Here is a 22,046-nt window from a genome sequence, read left to right as displayed (position 1 = left end):
TAAAGAGCTGATATTCTGCGATATCTGATTAGAGTTTAAACAGTTTTTACGGTACGTACACTGGCTAAAAATCACAAACTAGTCACATTTGCGCTACATAACAGGTCAGTTTCTCCTCGTCTTCTTCTGCAAGAGGATAATTCTGCCTGTGCATCACCTACCTTGGCCCGCAGCTCATCGCTCCTCGATGTTTAGAGGTGGTCGTGGTGCTTCACTCTGCGGCGGCTGGGTTCACTGCATCTTCCTGGAAATGGAGATCACTTCCCAGGGTCAGTCAAGAGGGCAGAATTAACTACGTAAGTGTAAATAAATAAATCTACCAGTGATACTCAACCTCTCATCTTAAATTAGCGGAACAATCTAATTTAAAAGAAGTGTATTTCACATTTGGACGATTATAGAGCAGGTGAAGTACAACCACAGCTAATCTGGGCTAAATGTTTCACTTTTAATCACACTGATTAATTCTGGCCCAAAACCCATAAATTGCTTTTATGAGTTTTATATTTTTTACTATACTGTGTAAAGCCTGTCTGAATGTGCTGCTGTGTACAGTATATCAGTGCAAAGCAAAGAGTATTAGAAGGTCATAGATGGATAGAAGGTCAAGTATCTGTGAGTTATTGCAAAGCAGAAAGGGTGTGGGTGCTTTTCCAGAGTTTATTGATCCATTAGGAATAAGGGTGCGTTCACGCCTGCCGTGTTTTGTCTGGACCTTGAGACTCTAGTCTGAAGCAAAATAGCAGGTTTGAAAGGTGCATAAAAGATCAAACTGAACCGTGAATTGATTCGTTTGCAGTGTGAAAACACTTTTTTGGGGATAATTTGGACTTTCTAACCAATTGCAGGAAGTTGAGACGCCATTAAACAACAGAAGAAGAAAAAGAAGAGGAAGCAGCTCATAGGATTGCTTGCCGTCTTCACCTTCGACAATATGATGATCGAAAGACAGGAGAATCAAGGTGTTCAGTTTTATTTGCATGATGGAAAAAGTCCTAAAAGCATTGCATTGATTTTATTCATCAGTAAACACTGGGGCCGAGCTCTGCTTTTACATCTGTGTGCTTATCACAGCGTCGGTGCGAGTGCGGCTCAGTCTCTGTCCCTCGGTGGTGTCAGGAAGGAGGAGGCAGCCCTAAACAAATTTCACCATCTGCGGAAGAAGGTGGCAGCCGCGCGGTGATTGACCCCTTTAATTGATGCGGCTTTAATTATGATAATCGCCTGCCAGAGTTGCTGTTGTTTCTCTTTCCCTCACACCCCCACCCCCCCACCACACACCCCTCATCCCTCTTCTTCAGCGGTGTTTCACATCCAGGCATCCACGATGTGCAGGTGCTGTACAGATGTTTGGTTGCCTCCCCTCGACGCTGTGCAATTTGTTAGCCACTAATCAGCAGCCACCTTTGCATCGCTGCGGCGACACATGCTGAAATTTGGAACTGGATCGAGAGTCGATGTTACGGCGGCTCGCTGGAAACCTGTAAATGATGACTTCTGTTTCCAAAATGACAAACTGCGTCTCTCCGTTATGAATAACAACCATTTCTCAGTAACATCTGACACCGGGGTGAGAAATTGTTTGGAGAAAATGACACTTTGACAAACTATATCCCACGCGGTGTTTCATACATAACCTTCCAAATTGGACTTTTGTCACTTTAGAGTAACATTTGACATCGTGTCGTTAAATTTCACATCTGAAATTCTGACATTCAATAGTCATTATGCACTCATTTATATTGTGTACCACAACACGGGAGCTATTTATAATAAAATCATGATTTGTTTTAAACCCAGATTCGCCTTGTTTAATTTAAGGAAACTGGAACTTCAGCTACATGTCCCCAAAGATGATTCTGTACTTTTCGGTACAAAACTCTTTCAATTCTGTTTTCACTGAAACTTTTGCAGGAGAAGACCCCTCCCACAGCACGGTGGCAAAAGCAGTGAGTAAAATGGGTTTAGACAAACAAACAAACACACACACACACACACACACACTGAGTGGCCACCAGTGGCTCTGCAGTAAGTTTCCCTTCAAAGGATCCCCTCAGGATAGACTGTGCGCGAACATAATCCAAGGCCCCTTTGAAGTGCACACTTGAAATGTCTTTTGGCTCGGCTGCTGCGAGTGGCATCTCAGCCCTTTGGGTTATTGGAGAGGAGAAGCGCTCCTCGGCCGGCTCGAGGTGGAGAGGCAGCACCTGGTGGTCCCTGCTGCCTCTCCTCGCCACATTTCACACATTTAAAGTACACTGGCTGCTCGTCTCTTCAGCCGCACGCACGGCCACAGCCAAGAGGTCTTAACGGTGCTCCCGTTTTCTGCTGGATAAAGCACGAGTACGTTTTGGAGGGGATTTTAATAAATCCTGTGTGGCTTTGTCGCGCAGTGGAGTTGCACTTGTACACACATTTTTCTACAGGCGGAGCTGCTCTGAGGGCAGAGGCACGCCTAATCTCATTGGTGGGGTTATAACAGATGGGCGGCGTCAGGGATGCACAGTTTTTAACGGAAGAGCAACATTAGACACACGTATAAAAAAAGTCAAGAACTTAGTACAGAGGAAGAAAACATGAGTGAACTTGTCAGCACACTGTCCCAAAGTTGGTCAAGTAACATGTGATGCTACTTTGTACAAGAGAAAAAGAGTGGCCGAAGTTACATATTGTACAATTAAGGACCCGCGGTTTCATTGTCCCAAATACCCTGACTCAATATGGTTTTCTATCAGTATGACTTATATTCTTAAAAGATATTTTAATTAGGCGTATAAATATGTTTGTATTTTTTGCTTTTCAATTTTCTATTGGTTGTCGTCTGCTTCAGCAACATGAATTCATCTGCTTTTAGAAAACAAAAATCCATTTACTAACTTTGATCGCTGCTCTTTTTTGGGGGGAATTTAAAGCAGGAGCCAAAAGCCTGAACATGATTTGAATGAGAAATTTGTCAGACATGAGCCAGAACGCTGCAAAGCTGTGAAAACGGAGACACGAGACGACTGCAGATGTCTGAAGATCGAGCTCGCGACTTTTACTCTGAGGTATCGGGTCTGATTCTGTTTATTTTGACGAATGATTGTACATCTGTCAACATACGTTCAAGTTCGAGCCGGCAGAATCTGTTCTATAACTTTTGTGTGATGAGTTTCAGCTGGAGAAATCTCTATAACAGGTTGGAGGAGTTCCTGTTTCCTATTGCAGATTTGAGGGATTCCTTCAGTTGTGCGCAATCGCCCATAAAAAAGACATGTTGGTGTTTTAAAGGACGATACAGATGTCCTGCACACAGTCCCTTCTGTTCTGCATCTATAAAACCAATCTGACACAGTGGACCTTTCTCCGAGGAGACGGCGCTCCTTGTAAACAGGCAGAGCATTCACGCAGCTAAATCAGACAGAGCTTCATGGCTTTTACTGGAGCTCTTATTAAATTCATTTAAGAGGGAGATGCTGCTGGAAAATCTGAGGAGCAGCGACACTGTGTTTACGAGGTTGTTCGTTGTTGGCGTCGCCCCGGCTCGTGTATTCTGGCTTGGTAGTTAAGAGTCAAAGAGAGGGGACATATGCTCTTTAATTTTTGGTCTTTTATATTAATGTTTTATAAACTCTAATACGCACAATTACTCTTCTGTCTTTTTGTGGTTGTACTGCGATTTCGGGGGCAGAGGACAGCTTTTTCCATATTCATCGGAGGAATCGTTGCCTCTGTCAAAGACACCTCTGTCCGTTTGTTTGTGAGCACGATTATGCAAAATCTACTCAACGGATTTCCACGAAACTTGGCAAAAGGATGTGACATGGGCCCAGAAAGAACTATTTCAATTATGGGGTGAATCCAGATCAGGGGGAGGATCTAGGAATTTCCCAGAGAATAGGAGATCATGTGTATTTAGTCGGAAATCAATAGTTTTATGTTTCAGCAATAGTTTTAGAACTATGTCCAAATGAACTTGATGTTTTTGGTGCTGGCAACTTACTGCCAACTAAACTGAATTTAAATTTGAAGATATGAGAAGGATTTATAAAAGGTAGAATAAGAATGATACTGTTTAATATACTAACTTAAAAACAAACTACTTCAGTAACAGCCATAACCCTCTGTAAGTTATACTATCATCTGACCGGTGAGTGTGTTTGTGTGTGTCAGTGTTCTCACCATCTTAAGACTCCTCTTAGTAACCGTGAGTCTCCAGGAGGAAGTGAGTCGTGACCCTGAAGTCCATCATGGCGATGGAGGGATTGAGCTGAACGCTGGAGGCTGTAGAGATGATCGAGGAAGTCACTTTCATGCTTGGCTCCGCTTGGCTCTTTGAAAGAAAAATAAATAAAAGCCCAGACTGGACGCAGGAAGAATGCTGAAAGAGAAAAATGAGAGAAGGAAAACAAAGGAAAAACTGTTTTTCTCACCCAAAACTGAAGTGGCTACAAATTCAGCCATAAAGCAAACACAAATACACAATTACATTAGGCAATATATGTTGTAGGTTGAAAACATTACGGAGGGACTCAATGGATGGATTACCAAATGGGCTCAAGCCCAGAGGCCGGAGCAGGAGCCACTGAGCTGAAGCCTCTGAAGAGACTGCTCTGAATATTTCCTGGTGGATAGTTTAAGAGCTCAGTCAAAAATAAGAAAGCTTTATTGCTTCTGATCCCAATCTAAACTCTTTAATGTTGAGGTTACATTCTTACCCTTGTCTCTTGGCTGGTTTGTATGTATGTAAGCAAGATTATGCAATAACTACTGAAAATGGGACACAGGGCCAAAAGAACAAATATAATTTTGGTGAGGATCTGGACAAAGGGGCAGATCCAGGATCTTTTTCAATCAATTTCTTTAACATTGTGAGGGAATAATTGATAAATCTTGTGTGTGCAACTTGGTGCGGATCCAAATAAAGAATTGGCTGTTGGCCTTTAGCAGAGGTGTGTACTTCCATTCTAGATACAGCTCCCCAGTGCATAGCCTACTTGCAAGAAACCAACATTATAAATATATCTGAGAATTGTAGAAGGCTTGAAACGTAATAGATCTGTTTTCAAGAAACAGCAGCACTCTGTTGGGTATTTGTCTTTTAAGGCCATGCTGCAACCCCTTTCGGATTGGATAATGAATTTGAATTGATTGGACTTGTTTACGTCCGTTTGTGTTCTGTGAGTATACTTTTAGTAACAGGATAATATATATAAAAAAACACACGAACAAAAACCTGGACTTAAATAGCACAAAGCAGTCCAGATTCCTCACACACTGGTGAATTTCAGGGTGTATTATCCCTTTATGCTGGTCAAAACCCTCGTAGCATTATATTTTTGTAAGAGTAGGTGTCTCATTCTCTCAGAATGGCGGATATCTGTGTTTGGAACAGAGCTCATGATGACATGTTTTCTAAATCCTCTGCCCTCCCTCGACACAGTTTTGAGGGGAAGTCTGCACAGACGACAGAGAGGAAGAGAGAGAGCGAATGTGGTCGAGGCAGCCGGTGGGAGCTTAGCGGAGTTTTTCTGCGAATGATCCTCGTCGACTGGCCAATCTGTTCAGACAGGGTCTCGAATTCACGCAGACGGCGCGAGTAGTGACACCAACTGCTGCGGCAGAAAGGGAGCGTGAGCAGGAAGTCCTATGGCACGACGCCTGTCATGTGACTGGTCCTTGCTTGGTCCTAATCCAGTCATATGCACCCCCAAAAAACCTGCTGCACTGCTGGGCACTAATGTCTCTCCGAGTTGAAGTCATACTGATACTCAACTTCATACGCAGGTTCATTTTTGGAAGGTAGAGTCATTGATGCTGTAAATTAAGATGGACGACAATCATTGAAACCATCTTTGAGATAAATTTGTCATAATGTCATAACTACTAACATGGAGGAGGCGAGTGTTATGACCCATACTGCAGCCGGCCACCAGGGGGCAGAGAAGATCATTCGGTTTCACATTTCAGGGAGCGCTCATGTCGTCCATCTTTATATACAGTCTGTGGTTTCGGCCAGATTCAGTAGAGCATCAGTTTGAAAAAGTATAAGGACATGACTACATGTATCAAACAGAGATGATGGCTGTTGAAATCACTAATCGTCTTGGGTCAAAGGTTACCCCCCCCCCTCCTGTGAACTCTAATCGCAAATGATTTCGACTGAAGCTTTCACACCCTGACGCCCCTCGTCTGCACTGGTCCAGTCATTTGCACGGTGTTAAATGAAGACAGTGTCAGCTCCACCGAATCCATATGGAATATAAAAAAGTAAATGATTCAGCACAGATAAGACTGTAGGACAACAAACATAATTGCGTTTCGATGTCAAGCCTCTTTGCTCGGCTTTCATATCCCGGATCATTTGCCTGCATCGCTTTGGAACAGAACTTGTTTCAAACGGCTGCCTTTCTCTCCAGTATTGTGCTAATGCATTTAATTTAATGTTCTCAGACGCAGTAATTGGTATAATATTGCTCTATAATACATTGAAGGAAACCTTAGCATTAAGCACTAAATTGAAATTTTGAAGCGAACGGTGAAAACGACTGTGGGGGCAAAGAAACCCCATTAAATGTAATTTGTTCTGCATGGCTGTGGGGGTAATGGTTACCGAGACACTCCTTTATTAAGTCGAATAGGTAGTGAGGTGGCTTCGGATTTGCTCTCTCTCTTTTCCACACACACACACACACACACACACACACACACACACACACACACACACACACACACACACACACACACACACACACACACACACACACACACACACACACACACACACACACACACACACACACACGGGCGGTATGCTGTCGAGAAACACTGTTAGTGGAGGTATTCAGCAAGGTGTAAGCTGCCGCCTGCTCTTATTCCAGCCACAAAAGGGATGTTAAGCAGCCACTGAATGGACTGATGAACACACACACAAACACACACACTTGTGACAAAATGCACATTCCAATCCCTTTAGAAGGAGGGAAAGTAAGACAAAGTGTAGGACGAGTGAAGAGGAAGAGGGTGATGTGGAGGAAAAGAAAGAATCAAAGAGCTGGGATGGGTATCATGAGGAGAAAGTCGAGAAGAGGACAAGTAGCACTGGGAGAGAAGGACAAAGAGGAAAGGGACAAAAAGGGAGGTAGAAGGAGAAAGAGAGGAGAGCCTGAAGGTGGAAGAGGAGGTAGACACAGGGGTGCAAGATGAGGGGAGCAAGGGTGAGGAAGAGGAGGGGAAGAAAGGAGGAGAAAGAATGTAGAAGGTAGTGAAAGGAAGGGACAAAGGTGAGGGAAGAGCAAGGGAAAAGACGAGGAAAACGGACAGAAAAGAATAAAGAGGAAAGGCCTGGAGAAATGAAGAAGGACGAGGGAGAGAGGACATGAAGATGTGGAGAAGAGAAGACAGAAAAAAAGAGGAAGAGGAGGAAAAGATAAAGGTGAAAGGAAGAGGAGGGGAAATAAGAAGACATGGAAAAACTGTTGGATAAAGGGAAGGCAGACACAGAGGACGAGAAAAAATAGATGAGAAGAGGAGGAAGAAAGGAAGAAGGGAGTAGAGGGAATGAGGAGAGCAAAGAGGATGACAAAGCGAAGGAAGAAAGAGGAGTGAAAAGAGAATGAAGGGAAAAGGGTAGATGGAAGAAGAGGTGGAGAAAGAAGAGGGTAAAGAGGACAAAAGGAGGCCTTGAACGGGGAAGAGGGGAAGGAGATGAACAAAAGAGGGTGGGGGGACAGGGGAAGAGGGGGAAGAGTGATAGGAGAATAATACGAGGAGGGAGAAGGTGAAGAGGCAGGAGAGGAGAGGAGGAAGACGAGGCGATCCCAGCGGAGGACGGTAGATCAAACACAGACTCTAAGTCAAACTCCACTGAGAGATCTTAAACCTCCTTTGTAATTGGAATTTAAAAAGTTAATACAAAGACGCTCTTTCACTAAGATGTCTTTACCAGATAGAAAAAAAAACATGAAGATGACTTTTCTGTCCCTCCAGTGATGTTTAAACACTTCGCTTCAAGATGAAAAATTGAAGATTTTTGGTGCAACGATACGTTTCTTTTTTACGGAACATAAAAAATAAGCAGATTTCAGCATTTTGGGTTTAACAGTGAATTTGGTTCAGTTAGATTTTTAAGTGAAATGATAATATACATATACAAATAGTATGTGTATTTAACATAACTGCTAAAGGATTAGTTCAGCCTTTTTAGATTTCTTACATGGAGTCAGGACATTAGCCGAGCTTGACATAGAGACTGAAAGCAATACCAGCATGTCTGGGCCTGAGAAGAACACGTTAAATGTTGGTTTAACATGTGTTATGCAAGAATTAGGGGTGTAACGGGACATGTATTCACACCGGAAACTCTCTCCGTGCTGAACAAACGCAGCCAGTACACGTGTGGAAGTTTCTGTGCGTGAGGAACTCAATTTAAAACTCTGCAATTCCCCGGAGCAACTTTGGCAACAGACAACATTTCGTTAGTTCAGCTCATGTGCACAGCGCAGCCTGAGCTTGAAGACCCTCCATGTCGGCATTGTTCCACCGGGATCAGGTGTGTAGCTGGTTATACATCAAACTTGGATATTTACTTCATTATTCGTTGCTGATTGGAGAAAATACTTGTTATAAATTATATAAAATACTTAAATATACCAAACAAAGACCTCAAAGGTACATACCGGACTGATTTATGTGTACTGTGACACCCAAAATGAGAATCCTGTCCAGCCTTGACGAGGGTATGTGCTCTACTGAGTGACATTTCAACTCAATTTGTTTAATCTGCACAAAAACAAAAATATTTACAGCTTAATTTGAGATTTTATAAATGGTTAGTTACTCCATAGACACAGTACTTGTATATAGTGTCTCCAGCTACAGTGCAGGTTGCAAGGTGTCGTTAATGAGCACACGTTTTGTACTCAAACACAGGCATGATGGTACCAAAGCTGGAAACCTCTTCCCAAGCATGAATCCAGAGAAAAGAGAAGCAAATTAATATCGTCGGCTCGTACAGAACTAATGCAGTTTACATTTTTGTCACTAATAGCAGAGGAAGAACCCCTCGCTGTGACTTCATTGACTTTTGGATTGCAAAAACACAACACTGCACAATAAACTGTGTGAGGTGAAAACATAATGTCAGGAAGGCAGTGCGTGTTGGTGTGCAGCAGTGGGAGCTGCAGCGTTTTACCCGGTGGAGGAACAGATGGGAGAAACTCGCCAGGGGAGGATGAATTCCGGTCAAAAAAGAAGGTGACAGCAGAGCGTGACCGCCAACATGTCCGCCACACTCTTCTCGCTCTCACTCCCTCGTTTCTCTTCCTCTGCAGCCTGTCTCCCCTTCTCTTTTCCCAATTTGCCTATTTACCCTCCATCTACTTATTGTAGCACTTTTGCCCCCCCCACACACAAACACATCTCTGTTTCCCTTCCTCCCTTGTTACTCATCTTTCTCTTTTCTCTATCTGGGGGGTTTATGTCATCAAACCGCCGATATCCGGGTGTTCGGAGCCTTTTCACTCGCTCGTACAGTAAGTGGGGTTTTGGAAAATGGATAGAGTGAGGGAGGCCGAAACGCTGCCAACCAGAGGGATCTGTTAACCACAGAGATCTTGATAAGTAACAGGGGAATGGCAAACACACTGTATATATATAAATGTGTCTGAGGGGGATATTTGGCTCAGGGATACTTTCAATATTTGCACAGGCCTTTTTACGCAAGTGTGCAGTTCACCAGAATGTGTCTTTTCATTTTTTTTGTTCATTTATGATGAAGTTGGCCGGTTTCCAAGCTCCTGAAAGTCAGATTTGCAGTATTTTTTTTTTTTGTTTTCTCAATTTGCTTATAAGCCTTTTTAGAGGCTCCTGGCCAAAAAAAAAAGAAGCAGTAAATCCGCCCTGACAGCAGGAGCCGACGCAGACCTGAAACGTGACTTCTTCACCCGCCGAGTCGGTGGAAGGCGAATCATTACGAGCGAGCGACGGAAACTGGCAAACTTTGATGCAGCCCAGCATTTAAATGACGGTGAAAAACAAAACGCTGCATGAGGAAAGAAAGAGGTTTCGGCAGCCCCAACCATTTTCATCATTTAAAAGTGAGTGACAGCAAGTCCCATTGAAGTGAGGGGGAAAACAGGTAGTGACAAACCGTCTCAAAGGGAAGAATTGTGTGTGTTCACGAGTGGGTGTGTGCAAACAACAATGCACCGCTCAAGATGCAGTTGAAGGCTTTTCAGGTCCTGGAGACAGGTGTTGCCATCATTACAAGTCTGCATCAATCACTGTGACACTGGTTTTCTTTTGGGTTTTTTAGTGTGGTTTCCACCTCCCCACACTTCCATAAATGTCAAATAAATGTCAAGCTGTTTTCTAATTTATGTTTGAACAACGACAAGCTGCATATGTGTGTAATAATAAAACACTATATGAAGAGTGAAGACTTTTTGGATCATCATCATCTTATTCTTATATATAAATCATGAAAACTATCGCCCTACCTAGCTGTGAATAATCAACACTGTAAAAAGTACAGCATTAAAAGCTTTAGTTATTATCTCCCCCAAGGAGGTTATAGACAGATCAAAAAGAAACAGGTGGATCCAGAGATGCAGCAACAGTGTACAGGGAACATCGCTCTTACTTGCAACAGATTCTGCATGACAGGTACACAGACTTAAGAGTGGAATACAAGTTCCACACGAAAGAAGACTGTATTGATGCCACTTGCAAGTACACACGCACAACTGCAGCTGAAACTATGAGGTCTGACCATCTGTGTGGACGGTAACAACTTTACGGACGTAAGCACGAGCGAGCATTTGGCAAATAACGCTGCACACGGCTGTGTAACGCAGCAACGCAGCAAAACAACAAGCTAGAGATCTCTTACGTTATTACAGCGTTGCCAGATGGGAAATGTTGTATCGTAGTATCGTAACAGAAGCTTTAAAATTATAGTATTTTGAGGAGAATTATCATGTATAGTAGGGATGGAACGCTCGATACCAACGTTTCAAAGCAGGGTCAAGATCCCGAAAGCGATTTAATGTAGAGAAACGATCCCTTTTCAAGGCACAAGGCGCAAATCCTGTTGAGATGAGTCTACTACTCTAAATGTTTTACAATACAAGTCACATTCACCCATTCACACAAACGTACAGAGCGTCGATACACAGTGTGTCCTCTATCACACACTGCCGACGTAGCCATCAGGGGTAATTTAGGGTCTATCCCAGGGACACATCAGCATGCAGACTGGAGGAGCCGGGGATTAAACCACCGACCTTCTGGTTAGCGGGCGACCCTCTCTACCTCCTGAGCCTAAAGACAACAATAATCCTGGATACTCTGCATACAAAATGTAGCTGTCAAGTGTTTTTTCATATAATAACTGAGATAACACTTTCCCGAATAAACTCCATAAATAACACAGGTAAAAAAGGTTGTGTTTCAAAACACACAGAGCGACAGTGTTCACTACAAACACACCACACTCTACACACACAGGTCCTGTCACTCTCTGTTCTTCACACACTATGACAAACTGAGAGCAGCCTCCCGGTGTCAACCCCTACTCTCCCTTTCACATGTGAATACCCAGCATGCATTAGGTGGCTGTGGGTTAGGTGTGCCTCGGGTCAGATTATAGCTCTATGCTCAATAGAGTAGGAGGACACTTTTTTACCAGGCACCCAAGGGCCTGTATAACCTCAGCTAAGGCTATTAATACACACTAAAGTCATAAACCCTGTCATGCAGACAGACAGACACACACACACACACATGTATTTGTGCACAACGACAAAGAGAGGACACATGGATTTTTGTTGTCCTCTTATTAACAGTTACATGTTCACATTTAATCATTTCTGTTTGCATATATGTATTTTTATATGTAATACTGCATTTTACTCACATTTATTGTAGTTGTATTATTGTTTTGTATTTGTAGTCGAATTTGAAGATGTTAAATATTGTGACCGAAAAGTTTGATCTTATTGGAACATGTGCCATCTTCTACATATATAAATACATCCTCTAGAACAGTGGTTCTAGGGACCCTGTGTGGCATTGAAAAACAAGGAGGAGGGCAGAGGAGGAGGGGTCACAAGATGATTTCCATGTTTAAATGTTCACGTTTTATTTGTATTCAATATAAAAACAGGGTGAAACATTAAGATTGACGGCTGAGCCTGACAGGTGACTGGTCAAGCGCATTTATCAGCGGTGCCTCGATACCAGGGCACCGCTCCCTGTTCGCTGCTGCCCGGACTCTGGTTTGTTTGTCTTTTCATCCATCCATCCGTCCAACCTCTCTGCTTGTACACAGGCATATTTTGTTTTCATAGCAGAAAGAGGATAAGAAGAAGTCCCAGAAAATACAGCAGAGGCTAAGGAGAAAATAGGACTTGAAAATTTGAGTTGTGTGCGTGTGTGTGTGTGTGTGTGTGTGTGTGTGTGTAATGAGGCAATGCCACTAATGATATTGCTGACACTCTGTCTCTCTCCTTACATATTTACACACATGTTGGCAATCAGAACAACTAGTCAATCTCTCTCTCTCCCTCTCTTTTGTCCAACTCACTTTTTCTCCTTTACACAAACAGACACAGACACACACACACACACACACACACACACACACACACGTGCTTGAGGCTTTTTGGCACTGCACTGTCACTCTGCCATACCGAGGAGGCAGGTGTTAATTACCGAGTGAAGCGGGAGCTAAAAAGGTAAGAAGAAATTGGACACCATCCCCACACACACACACACACACACACACACATATCATCACCACCTCACGTACACACACACAGCAGCCACAATAACACACATTTGTTCCCCAATTAGAGGCCGAGCAACTCACGACTCCTCATTTGTCGCCACGGTGACGGCGGCTTAATCAACGCAACACGAGAGTCTCAAAGTGCAACAGAAACAGGGAACAACTCGGTTCACACTGAAACTTGAACTGAATTCATGTCAGGTTTTTTGTTTGTGAATCTCTGAAATACCAAAACACCTTTAAAAGGTTCAGTGGGTAAGATTTAGGTGAAAGGGAACTATTGGTAGGAAACTGAATATAAAATAATAAAATAATCCGAGTGACCCTACTTAGGAACCACTGTCCCAATATATTGATCATCCTTACAAATTCCCCTTTTCCTCCATGTGCTCGTATCTTTGTCTATTATATTATTGTTGTAATAGAATTGACTCATTTTCATTTCTGATGCTTGTCAATAGAAACTAAGTGCATTGGGTCTAGAGGGAGAGCTGAATAAAGTGACCCGCTGAGTGACTGGTGAATATAAAAAAAGCTATTTTCTCTCTTCTTTAGTGTAACAGATATTGTTCCGTTAAATTCTTATGGGAAAAAAACATAATTATCTAAAGTTTGAGCTCAGTAATTTGTTGGACAAATAGCGCTGCTAACTTCTTCGGGATCTTTAGTGTCATTATGATTGGATCGTTGGTTCCCTTCATAATGACTCGTTCATGCTCACTATTCTGTTTCGTATTATACAACTGACTTTTAAACAAAAGGTTCAGTGTTAACGGCTAAAAATGGAAACTGCTATATGGAGAATAGCATCAGTACTAAATAATATACAAAATGAGAGTATATATTTTGAAAACTATATTATTCATTGTAATTTTCCTTTTCGTACTTGAACACTATAAAAGGAGCACATGGACTTCCCTCGATTCTCCAGCACGTGGGTGGTCCTCAGGAAACTACAACTTTCATTTCTAATAAAATAAAAAAGTCTGATTTCTGCTTTACAGGAAAATCCAAGCCTGGGCGCCAAAGCAACAGCTTAGCAGCCTTGGTGGCCACTGCTGCAACACCAGAGGTTGTTTGCAGCAGTGATATCCGTGGTCGTCATCGTGCAGTGAAGAGAGGAAGAGAGGGAGCAGGAATCCCAGCAGGCCCAGTGTCATCTGATAAAATGAAGACAGAGGAGGAATGGGGAGAAAAAAGAAAAAAAAAAAAACAAGACAAGTTCGACCGGAAATTCAATGTGGCATCACATATGGGACGCATAAACTCCATCCTTTATAGTTTCTGTTTGTGTTTGTGTGTGTGTGTCTCAGTTTCAAAGTAAGAGTCCTGGTGTATTTGAAGGTATGCAAAGCTGGCGACATGTGTAGCCATCACAATGTCTGCGTCTATCTGCGTTTCATTTTCGGGCGGGGGTGTGGTGGTGGAAAGGGAGAATGATGGGCGTTTGGAGAGTGTGTGTGAAGTGTGTGTGTGTGTGTGTTTTTGTGTAAGGAAGGGGGGGATCTGAGGGCGCCACAGGTTTGAGGCAGATGGGCTCTGTGTCAGCCATGACAGGCGGCCAGGCTTCCTCTGCACATTTTTGGAGGCCAACACACACACACACACACACACACACACACACACACACACACACACACACACACACACACACACACACACACACACACACACACACACACACACTTACACTCACACACACACACACACACTCACAGCCCCCTCCCTCCACATCTCTCTGATCAGGTAAATCTGGGCACCCTGTGGAAAGTTCTGGGGGATGAATTTCGCCCGAGGCTGTGAGTTTTGTGACTCGGCCCCATCTGTCACAGATCTTCACCGGCCTCAGCTGCCAGGAGGGACCACACCTCCTCCTCCTCCTCCTCCACTACCTCCTGCTCCACCTCTCCTTCCCTTCTTTCTCTCTTTGAGAAAGACAGAGAGTAAAGTGGAGAGCGGAGCTTGTGTGGCAATTCATTACGTAAAGATTAGAGTCTGTTATTTGTCATTTGCTGAATGGTATTTTCCTGTGTTGCTCTGCTGCAGCTCAAAACAATCAAGGTACTAATAATAAAGAACCAAACCGCACAGTAATAGAAACGAGAATTAATCCAAACTGTAATAGCAGCTTTCAGGAGCTTTCTGAGGTAAGAGGATATTTGTTCATAATATTCAAAGGGGCCTGAGGCGACAAACAGAATCATCTCAATGAGAAGGAAAGAAACACAATCAACTAAACATTCGTACCAGAGGCTGAATCATCTGAAACACAGACGGCATCGAGGAAAAACTTGTGTCTATTTTCTGTTGCAGTAAGAGGAGTTAATGTGTTCTGTGGTGACATAAGGAGTTCCAGGTAGAGACGATCCCTCATGACATGATGTGTCACACTTGTTTCTGGCTTCACATAATGAAGAAAATGATTGACACTATGCAACTTTAAATATATTTTGATGCAGCACTAACTTGGGATGGGGACCAACTGAACGTCGGTTCTTGCTGTCTCTGGTGTGTGAGCTCCTGTGAGAAGTTTGGAACTGACTGACAGTTGAAGTACTGTACTCTATCATCAATGTCGTAAAAATTCATCAAGACCTGAGTTTGGTGAATTTGTTACAGCACCAGCTCTTGTCCCAGGGAACCAGGGGTGATATTCACCGTTCAGTAGTGTTTCAGCTTTGTGAATGGGACTAAGCAGTCGACACACATTGATACAATTTGTTATTTCTCCACAAATAAACCACTTCACTGCTCGGACACAGAGTCTCACAGGATGAATCATTGTGTGAGGCAGCTGTTGTTAAAGTTCGGTTCATTTCTGCAGCATGAAATGATACGATACAGAAACGAATTAAAGGTAAATATAAAAAAATGTCTCACCTGAATTTGTAAATGACAACTTTGATTCAGTTATTACTTTTTTTATGCAAGTGAAGACTAGTAATTTAAATCAGGATTTTTCACCAAGAACATGATAAAGGATGACAAAAAAACTCAGCTTCTATTCTCAATGTGCTGACATATGCCTACAAGCGTTTATTAATAGTCCTTCATGTGGATGCATCATGTATGAAAATTTGCTTTAACTGGCAATGACAAGAAGTTAAGAGCTTACAAGCCACTGGGTAATAAATCTATTTCTAAGGAATCCCTTAAAAGTCCATCACTGCTCGATTATCTCCATAAGATAAGTCTCTAAGTCGAATATCAGCACGTCAGGGTCCTGATTATGAAACAAATTAATAGGAAAGGCAAATATAAAACAATAGAGAAACCTCAGTAGTATAATTTGATCTGATGCTATCTGCATATAGTTGTATTATGATAAAGTCCTCCAGCAGCACGGCGAGAGTTAACAGCGGCCCAGAGGAAATACCTAATTCATCCTCTTTGGTTTGGTTCCTCTCTGAGCTATTTCCTGTTGGACGAGTCCTACAAAGCACTGCCAGATCAACGAGCATGAATCATCTCAATATAGACTCCTTTCCCCCCCACCCTCCCTTTCCTTACAGTTACATTTAGCTGTTCAGCTGATGCTTTTATACAGAAAAAAGAAAAGATCAAATGTGCGCAGCGGAGGAAGACGCTGAAATTCCACACATGTCAGGATTACGAGGAGCCGGCGGTGAGGAGGTCAAATGTCAGAGTCACAGAGGGAGCGTTTCTTTATGTGGTACTGGATGGAGTGGGACAGAGGAGTGCTGCATGGGGGAATTATCAGGTGCAAGTAAAGGAATAAGAAAACGCATCCGTATTCTGATATTATGCTTGGATACAGATTACAAAGAATTAAACAAGTCCAGGAGGGCCGCTGGGACTGGGATGAACGCGGCGATTTTCCTTTTTGCAATGGAGATGGCTCATGGTGTGGCAACTAATCTTTCACATGTCCGTAAAGACTCAGAGTCGCTTGATCATGGAGACCTTTGCACATAAAATCATTATTAAAAACTCCACATTCAAAGAACACAATGTTTTAGCCGGAACCTCAGCGATTGCTCTGATTTCTTGTTCGTACAATAAAAGACACGGAAGATGCTGCTGCCTCATCATTTCTCGACATTTAGATAAACTTAACATCACCCTGTTTCTTGGCATTTTGTCAATTGTAGACACAATAAGGGCAGACATTTATAGAACTGAATCCTAAAAAAGTTGACTCAATAAAAGGACCAAATTGTAAAAGGTTATCAGTCTACCTGTCATCATGACCAGTGTTGGGTCTTCCCAGGGCCAGTTCATCTCTGCTTTTTTGCCTTTTACACTGAATACTGCCGCACAGAAACACAAAATCAATATATTCTAAAGAATTCATGAGTCAGTCTTACCGTCTCTATGAAATAACTGGGGCAACACCAAGCTGCTCCAACATGGGGAAGGACTAGAGAGCGACTCAGGCCACGATTTTCTGTCCAAACACGACCGAGCCCGGGAGAAACCTAGGCTACCCCGGTGCATTAAAATACTGAAGCACTGTTTTAATCTACCACTCAATCCTGATATTAAAAATTACATTTAAATTCACATCAAATGCATGTTGAGGTGATTTAAACATGTTTTTTATGACTTAAGACTCGTCATCATCATTACATAAAAGTATTACAGTTTTTAGATGATGTCAGAAAATAATTATAATAGATGTTTAATTGGGGTAAGGTAGAAGTTTATTTTTTATTTTTTCCACTTTGGTTTCAAGCTGCCTCTTCCACTTCCACTCAGCGTCTCAATGTTTGCTGGCTTTGTGTTTCTCTCTTTTCCAAAATTTCTGCAGCGGAATGAAAAACCCAGTACGTCCAACTCGACTTTTCAAGAACCAAGAACACTGCCACGACACGTTTTGGTTTCTGTTGACTCGACATGGAAGAAAAAAAAAAAAAAGAAAGAAAAGAAAATCACCAGAGCTGTTGAGTTATGAGGTTTTTCTGCGCGGTGGCGGTCTCATCTTTTGGAAGAAAAGTCTGCAATCGTTCCTTGGAGTGGATGGTATGAGGAGATAACAAAGCAGACGGGAGGTTTTACATGCAACTCAAAAAAATCTGCAAACAGGAGCCAAGCGACGGCAGAAACTCCAGCAGAGGCCAGGAGAGACGAAGAAAGCATGGGTCCCTTTCAAATCTAACAATTAAAAAAATAATTGGAGAAAGGCGGAGGAGTAAAAATGCTTTTTTTTCCCTTCTTCTTCTATATCAAAACCAACTAATAAAGAAAGTCTGGGGTTGTTGAGGACACATCTCGCTAAGACATATAAAAAAGTGCACCTTATGAAACATATGGACACTTGGCACATTTTTTGGCATGCACTTAATAGTTCCACTCCCAAAGTCAGATTCTGTGGTTTTGAAGCGCCGCCGCTGCATATGGAAGTGTTAAAGTTTTTGTCACCTTTAATTGACATCATATTGCGTCGACTGAACTTTGAAAAGTCGTGGTAAACACTTTCCCCCACCGGTGCTGATCGCCTCGTGTGGGGAAAAGCCCGCCTGTCGCTGCTAGTGTTCTGGTTTTGGGCCCCGACACTTTCAACAGAGTTACAGCCAGGAAGGCTTTTCTTCTTTGTCTCGTTTCCACTGTGAAGGAAGTAGCTCGCGGTGATGCAGCGAGTTTATGCGAACGAAAGGAGAAGCTAAGTTTACTGAAACGGCATATAACATCAAGATTAGGACTGTGTGCTGTGTGAAATGGAATAAGTTATCAAAAATTGCTCGAATTAGGTAGGTTGACTCTCCCTTCTGGGCTCGACGCAGATCTTTGTGAAACAGTGCTGGGAGAGAGGGGGAAGATGTGGGATCTGAAGCTCTGGTTAGCAGCTCTCCCTTGGACATTGGGTTTTAAAACGGGGGGTGTGGGCGGAGTGACGAGACACATGATTGATTAATGACTTACTTTTCCACTTAAAGGCCACAGCTACTTTCTGCTCAGCTCCAAGTCGCGTTCATTTAACTTTAATTTATGAGGGAACGCTAAGGTAAGGCGGGATCGGCGCTCGTCAGCTCGCTCAGGAGACAAGGTTGGTGTCGGGAGAGCTCGTGGCTGTCTTGGTGGGGAAAACATAGCGTGCGTGTGTGTGTGCATGAGTGTGTGGAAGCCTTTAGACTGCGTGTTTGAGGCTGCGTCATAAATAATGCACTCCATCTAAAAAGGGAAGGCTCTCCGACTAATGCACAGACAAATGGGGAAACTGTGAAAAAAAAAAAGACAACTTTGCACAGAGCAAAATTCTCTTTTTTTGTTCCTTCCTCGCCCCCCCATTGTGCAAAAGTACTCCGCATCACCTCGAGAAAGTCCAAGAAAGAAGCACAAATCTGTTGAGTTTGGAGCCACTGAAGCGCTCGTGTGCTAAATTCTGCTACGTGTTTTAAATCCACTTCTGTGTTGGTTTAAAACTTTGGCAAGATTTCCTTTTGATAGCACTCTACCTCTAAGACTACTTATTAAAAAAAAAAGACCTCCTCCTTTCTTAATTTTCGATCACGTTCTCCTCGCGCTGCCATATGTTGTTTTTCCGGCAACGTTATACATTTCAACACGCTCCTCTCTGCACTGCGAGTTGTTCAAAAATGAGATTAACCAAATGTCACAAGGACTATTTGGTTAATTAAAGGTTAAAGACAGGAAACTCAAGTGCTTTTTTGGGGGGTTGCTGCTTAAATCTGAAGGAGAAAATATCATTATGTTCTATTTTCTTGCTTTTATGCTATTTAATGTTGTTCCTTTTTTTTTTTGTATAGAGCCTTATTTGTTTTTGGTGAATAAGATATTCCGGGCACCGAGAGGATGAAACACATTTTTTTAAGGACTTGCAAAGGACTAAGTGAACCAGATTTGCTGCTTTAATATGTCACATTTGGTTAATTTGATCCAGAAGCAGAATGACATGAAATGTGGAGTTCACTCTCAGCGAAGCTGTTATTAGGACTAGTTCCAACAACCTGACAGTTCTTAAGGTATGCATGGCTTACTTTTCCCCTTCATAAAAATTCATATTCACCTATTTGCATGTAGTACCTGAGCTTATCATGTTATTAAACCTCCTCCTCGGTGTAAACCCCCCCCAGCTCTGCTCAGGTGTGTGTATCCAACTCAGCTGCAGGGAACAAAATACAAATGCATATTTTATGGAACAAAACCTCAAAGCCAAACCTAGATATTAGTCACTTTAGTAATTAAAAATGTATATTGCTCTGTGCCGTCTCACATTGTGCATTATTAAAGACAGGATTTTTTTTTCTCCCTCTCTCTCTCTCTCTCTCTCTTCTCAAACTTACATCGGCTCAAAAGGATTTTTAATGCAGAACACTCCCTCAGAGTGGCTGTGTGCACTTCACTCGACTCCTCCGGGTGAATTAGCAGATTTGTAGCGAGATGAGAAAAACACGGTGAATTTGTATTGGCAGGAGTTTCTGCACAGGTGCCGCAGACAGGTTGCACTGTAATTACAGCAGATCACGTTTGTCGAAAGGGGACACGCTCCAGAAAGTGGAATTTGGTGAGGACACGAAATGTCTGCGTAGAAAGAAGTGGTAAAATTACAGCTTTATCCTAGAAATGGCAAAGGATCACGGTTAATAAAGAGGCTAATCTGTTTGTTTATCAAAAGTAGAATTTCTGCAGCGTTTGAGACAAATCCACAGCATATGAAAAAGTATAGATTTAAATGAATAAAATAGTCTTCACGATTATAAACAAATATGTTCCGTGTTAAAATGGACACAAATTATTTAACCTGACAATGCTGAAAGAGATGTTTCTAGTGATTTCACTTTTACTTAAACAACTGTGTGATAAAAAGAATATTTCTGGGAAATCGTGACGAATAGAAAGTAAGTTAATTTAATAGCTAATGAGATTTAAAAAAAATTATTTCAAGTTAAGTCTCATTTAGAGTTATAACATTCATATTCTTTTTTGAAAGATGTATATTATTCTATTAATTCTCACTCAAATCAAACTTCCAAAATGCAGGACAATACACGAAAAGGAAAGTGGAAAAAAAAGAGGTTTAGAAATAAACATGTTTTAATCCATAGTATTTTCACGGAAACACATTTTACAACCAAAACCAACGTCGTCCCCCAGAAATCCTGTCGAATTCTTGTTCCCTAAACAATTTGCAGATGAAGCGCTAAGACATTTATTTTTAGTTAAAAGGTTAAAACAAGCACTTAAACGGCTGATAATAAAGTCTGACTAATAGTAACTGTGTTTATATGAACATTTCAAATATGCACAATCTGCTCAGGTTTTAAATATTGCCTCTGTGGTGAAACATTACCAGACGCTGAACATTACACCACGATTAAATGCTACTGTATAAAATCTAATTATTTCATAAGAGCCGGCTGCATGAGGTCCTACACATCTTTACTGTGGATATTCACATTAAAGTGCAGAATTACAAGCTGCTAATTCCTTCAAAAGACGACTTTTAATGAATCAAAGTAAGCCAAGCTGCACAGATGCTGGCAATGAACCCACTCACTTTACAAAAAGGAGGTGATAACACCCACATGCACACACATGCACGCACACACACACACTTTGGAGGGAAAAAAAACACCTACAAATTGAATGATATACATGTACTGTGAGTGAATGCACGTGCATGACAACACAGCAGTTAGTTCTGTAGCAGACCTTTCATAGCGTCACATATTAGTCACAGGGCGTCTTCCCCATAAAGTTTATGCTGCCTAATCTATTACCCTCTAAATGGGATTTTAATTGAATTGGCGTCAAAACGACAAACAATGACGCCTCTGTTGCAATTAATAAAATCACAGCGCAGAATCTATGAGGCTTGATATGAAACTCCATTCAAATCAAGTTCATTAATGTAAATGCAAGCCATTCAAAGAGGCTCCCAATTTTTCAATCGCACCCCTCACTCTCACACACACACACACACACACACACACACACACACACAAACACACACTGATAGTTTGATTTTGAAAAGGAGGCCCAGCAACAGAGAAGAAGAGAGGAGGGGGTAAAAAAAAAAGGGGAAAAGATGGAGATCAGACGTGTTTGGTTTTTGTTCTAATAAAGATGAAAAGAGGATGATGATGGTGGTGATGATGAGGACGACACCTTTTTCTCTGCGACGTGGAGACAGTCGGCTAATTGACAATTACAGATGCAGAAATACATCAGACAAATAGATGAAAAAACCTTAGAATCAAAGTTATTATTCTCACAAACTATTTGAACCAAATTAAAGATTGCCGGTTGATACGTTTTAATCAACTTCTGATTCGAAAGAAATCACTCATCTCTA

General features: G+C 42.1%; 1 long non-coding RNA gene across 1 annotated transcript in view; it reads right to left on the bottom strand.

Moving 5' to 3' along the window:
- The window catches only part of LOC124851411, a 138,611-nt gene that overhangs the window by 62,940 nt on the left and 53,625 nt on the right, over positions 1-22,046 (bottom strand). Inside the window, exons 4-5 of the long non-coding RNA XR_007032465.1 lie at positions 4,162-4,360; positions 162-244 (exon numbers count right to left, since the gene is read on the bottom strand). This is a non-coding gene — a long non-coding RNA (uncharacterized LOC124851411). The remainder of the gene's footprint in view (positions 1-161; positions 245-4,161; positions 4,361-22,046) is intronic.

The sequence above is a fragment of the Hippoglossus stenolepis genome, chromosome 24 (genome assembly GCF_022539355.2).
Source record: "Hippoglossus stenolepis isolate QCI-W04-F060 chromosome 24, HSTE1.2, whole genome shotgun sequence".
NCBI lineage: Eukaryota > Metazoa > Chordata > Actinopteri > Pleuronectiformes > Pleuronectidae > Hippoglossus > Hippoglossus stenolepis.
The sequence above is the reverse complement of the archived record's forward strand: the minus strand, read 5'-3'. Positions and strand labels throughout refer to the sequence as shown.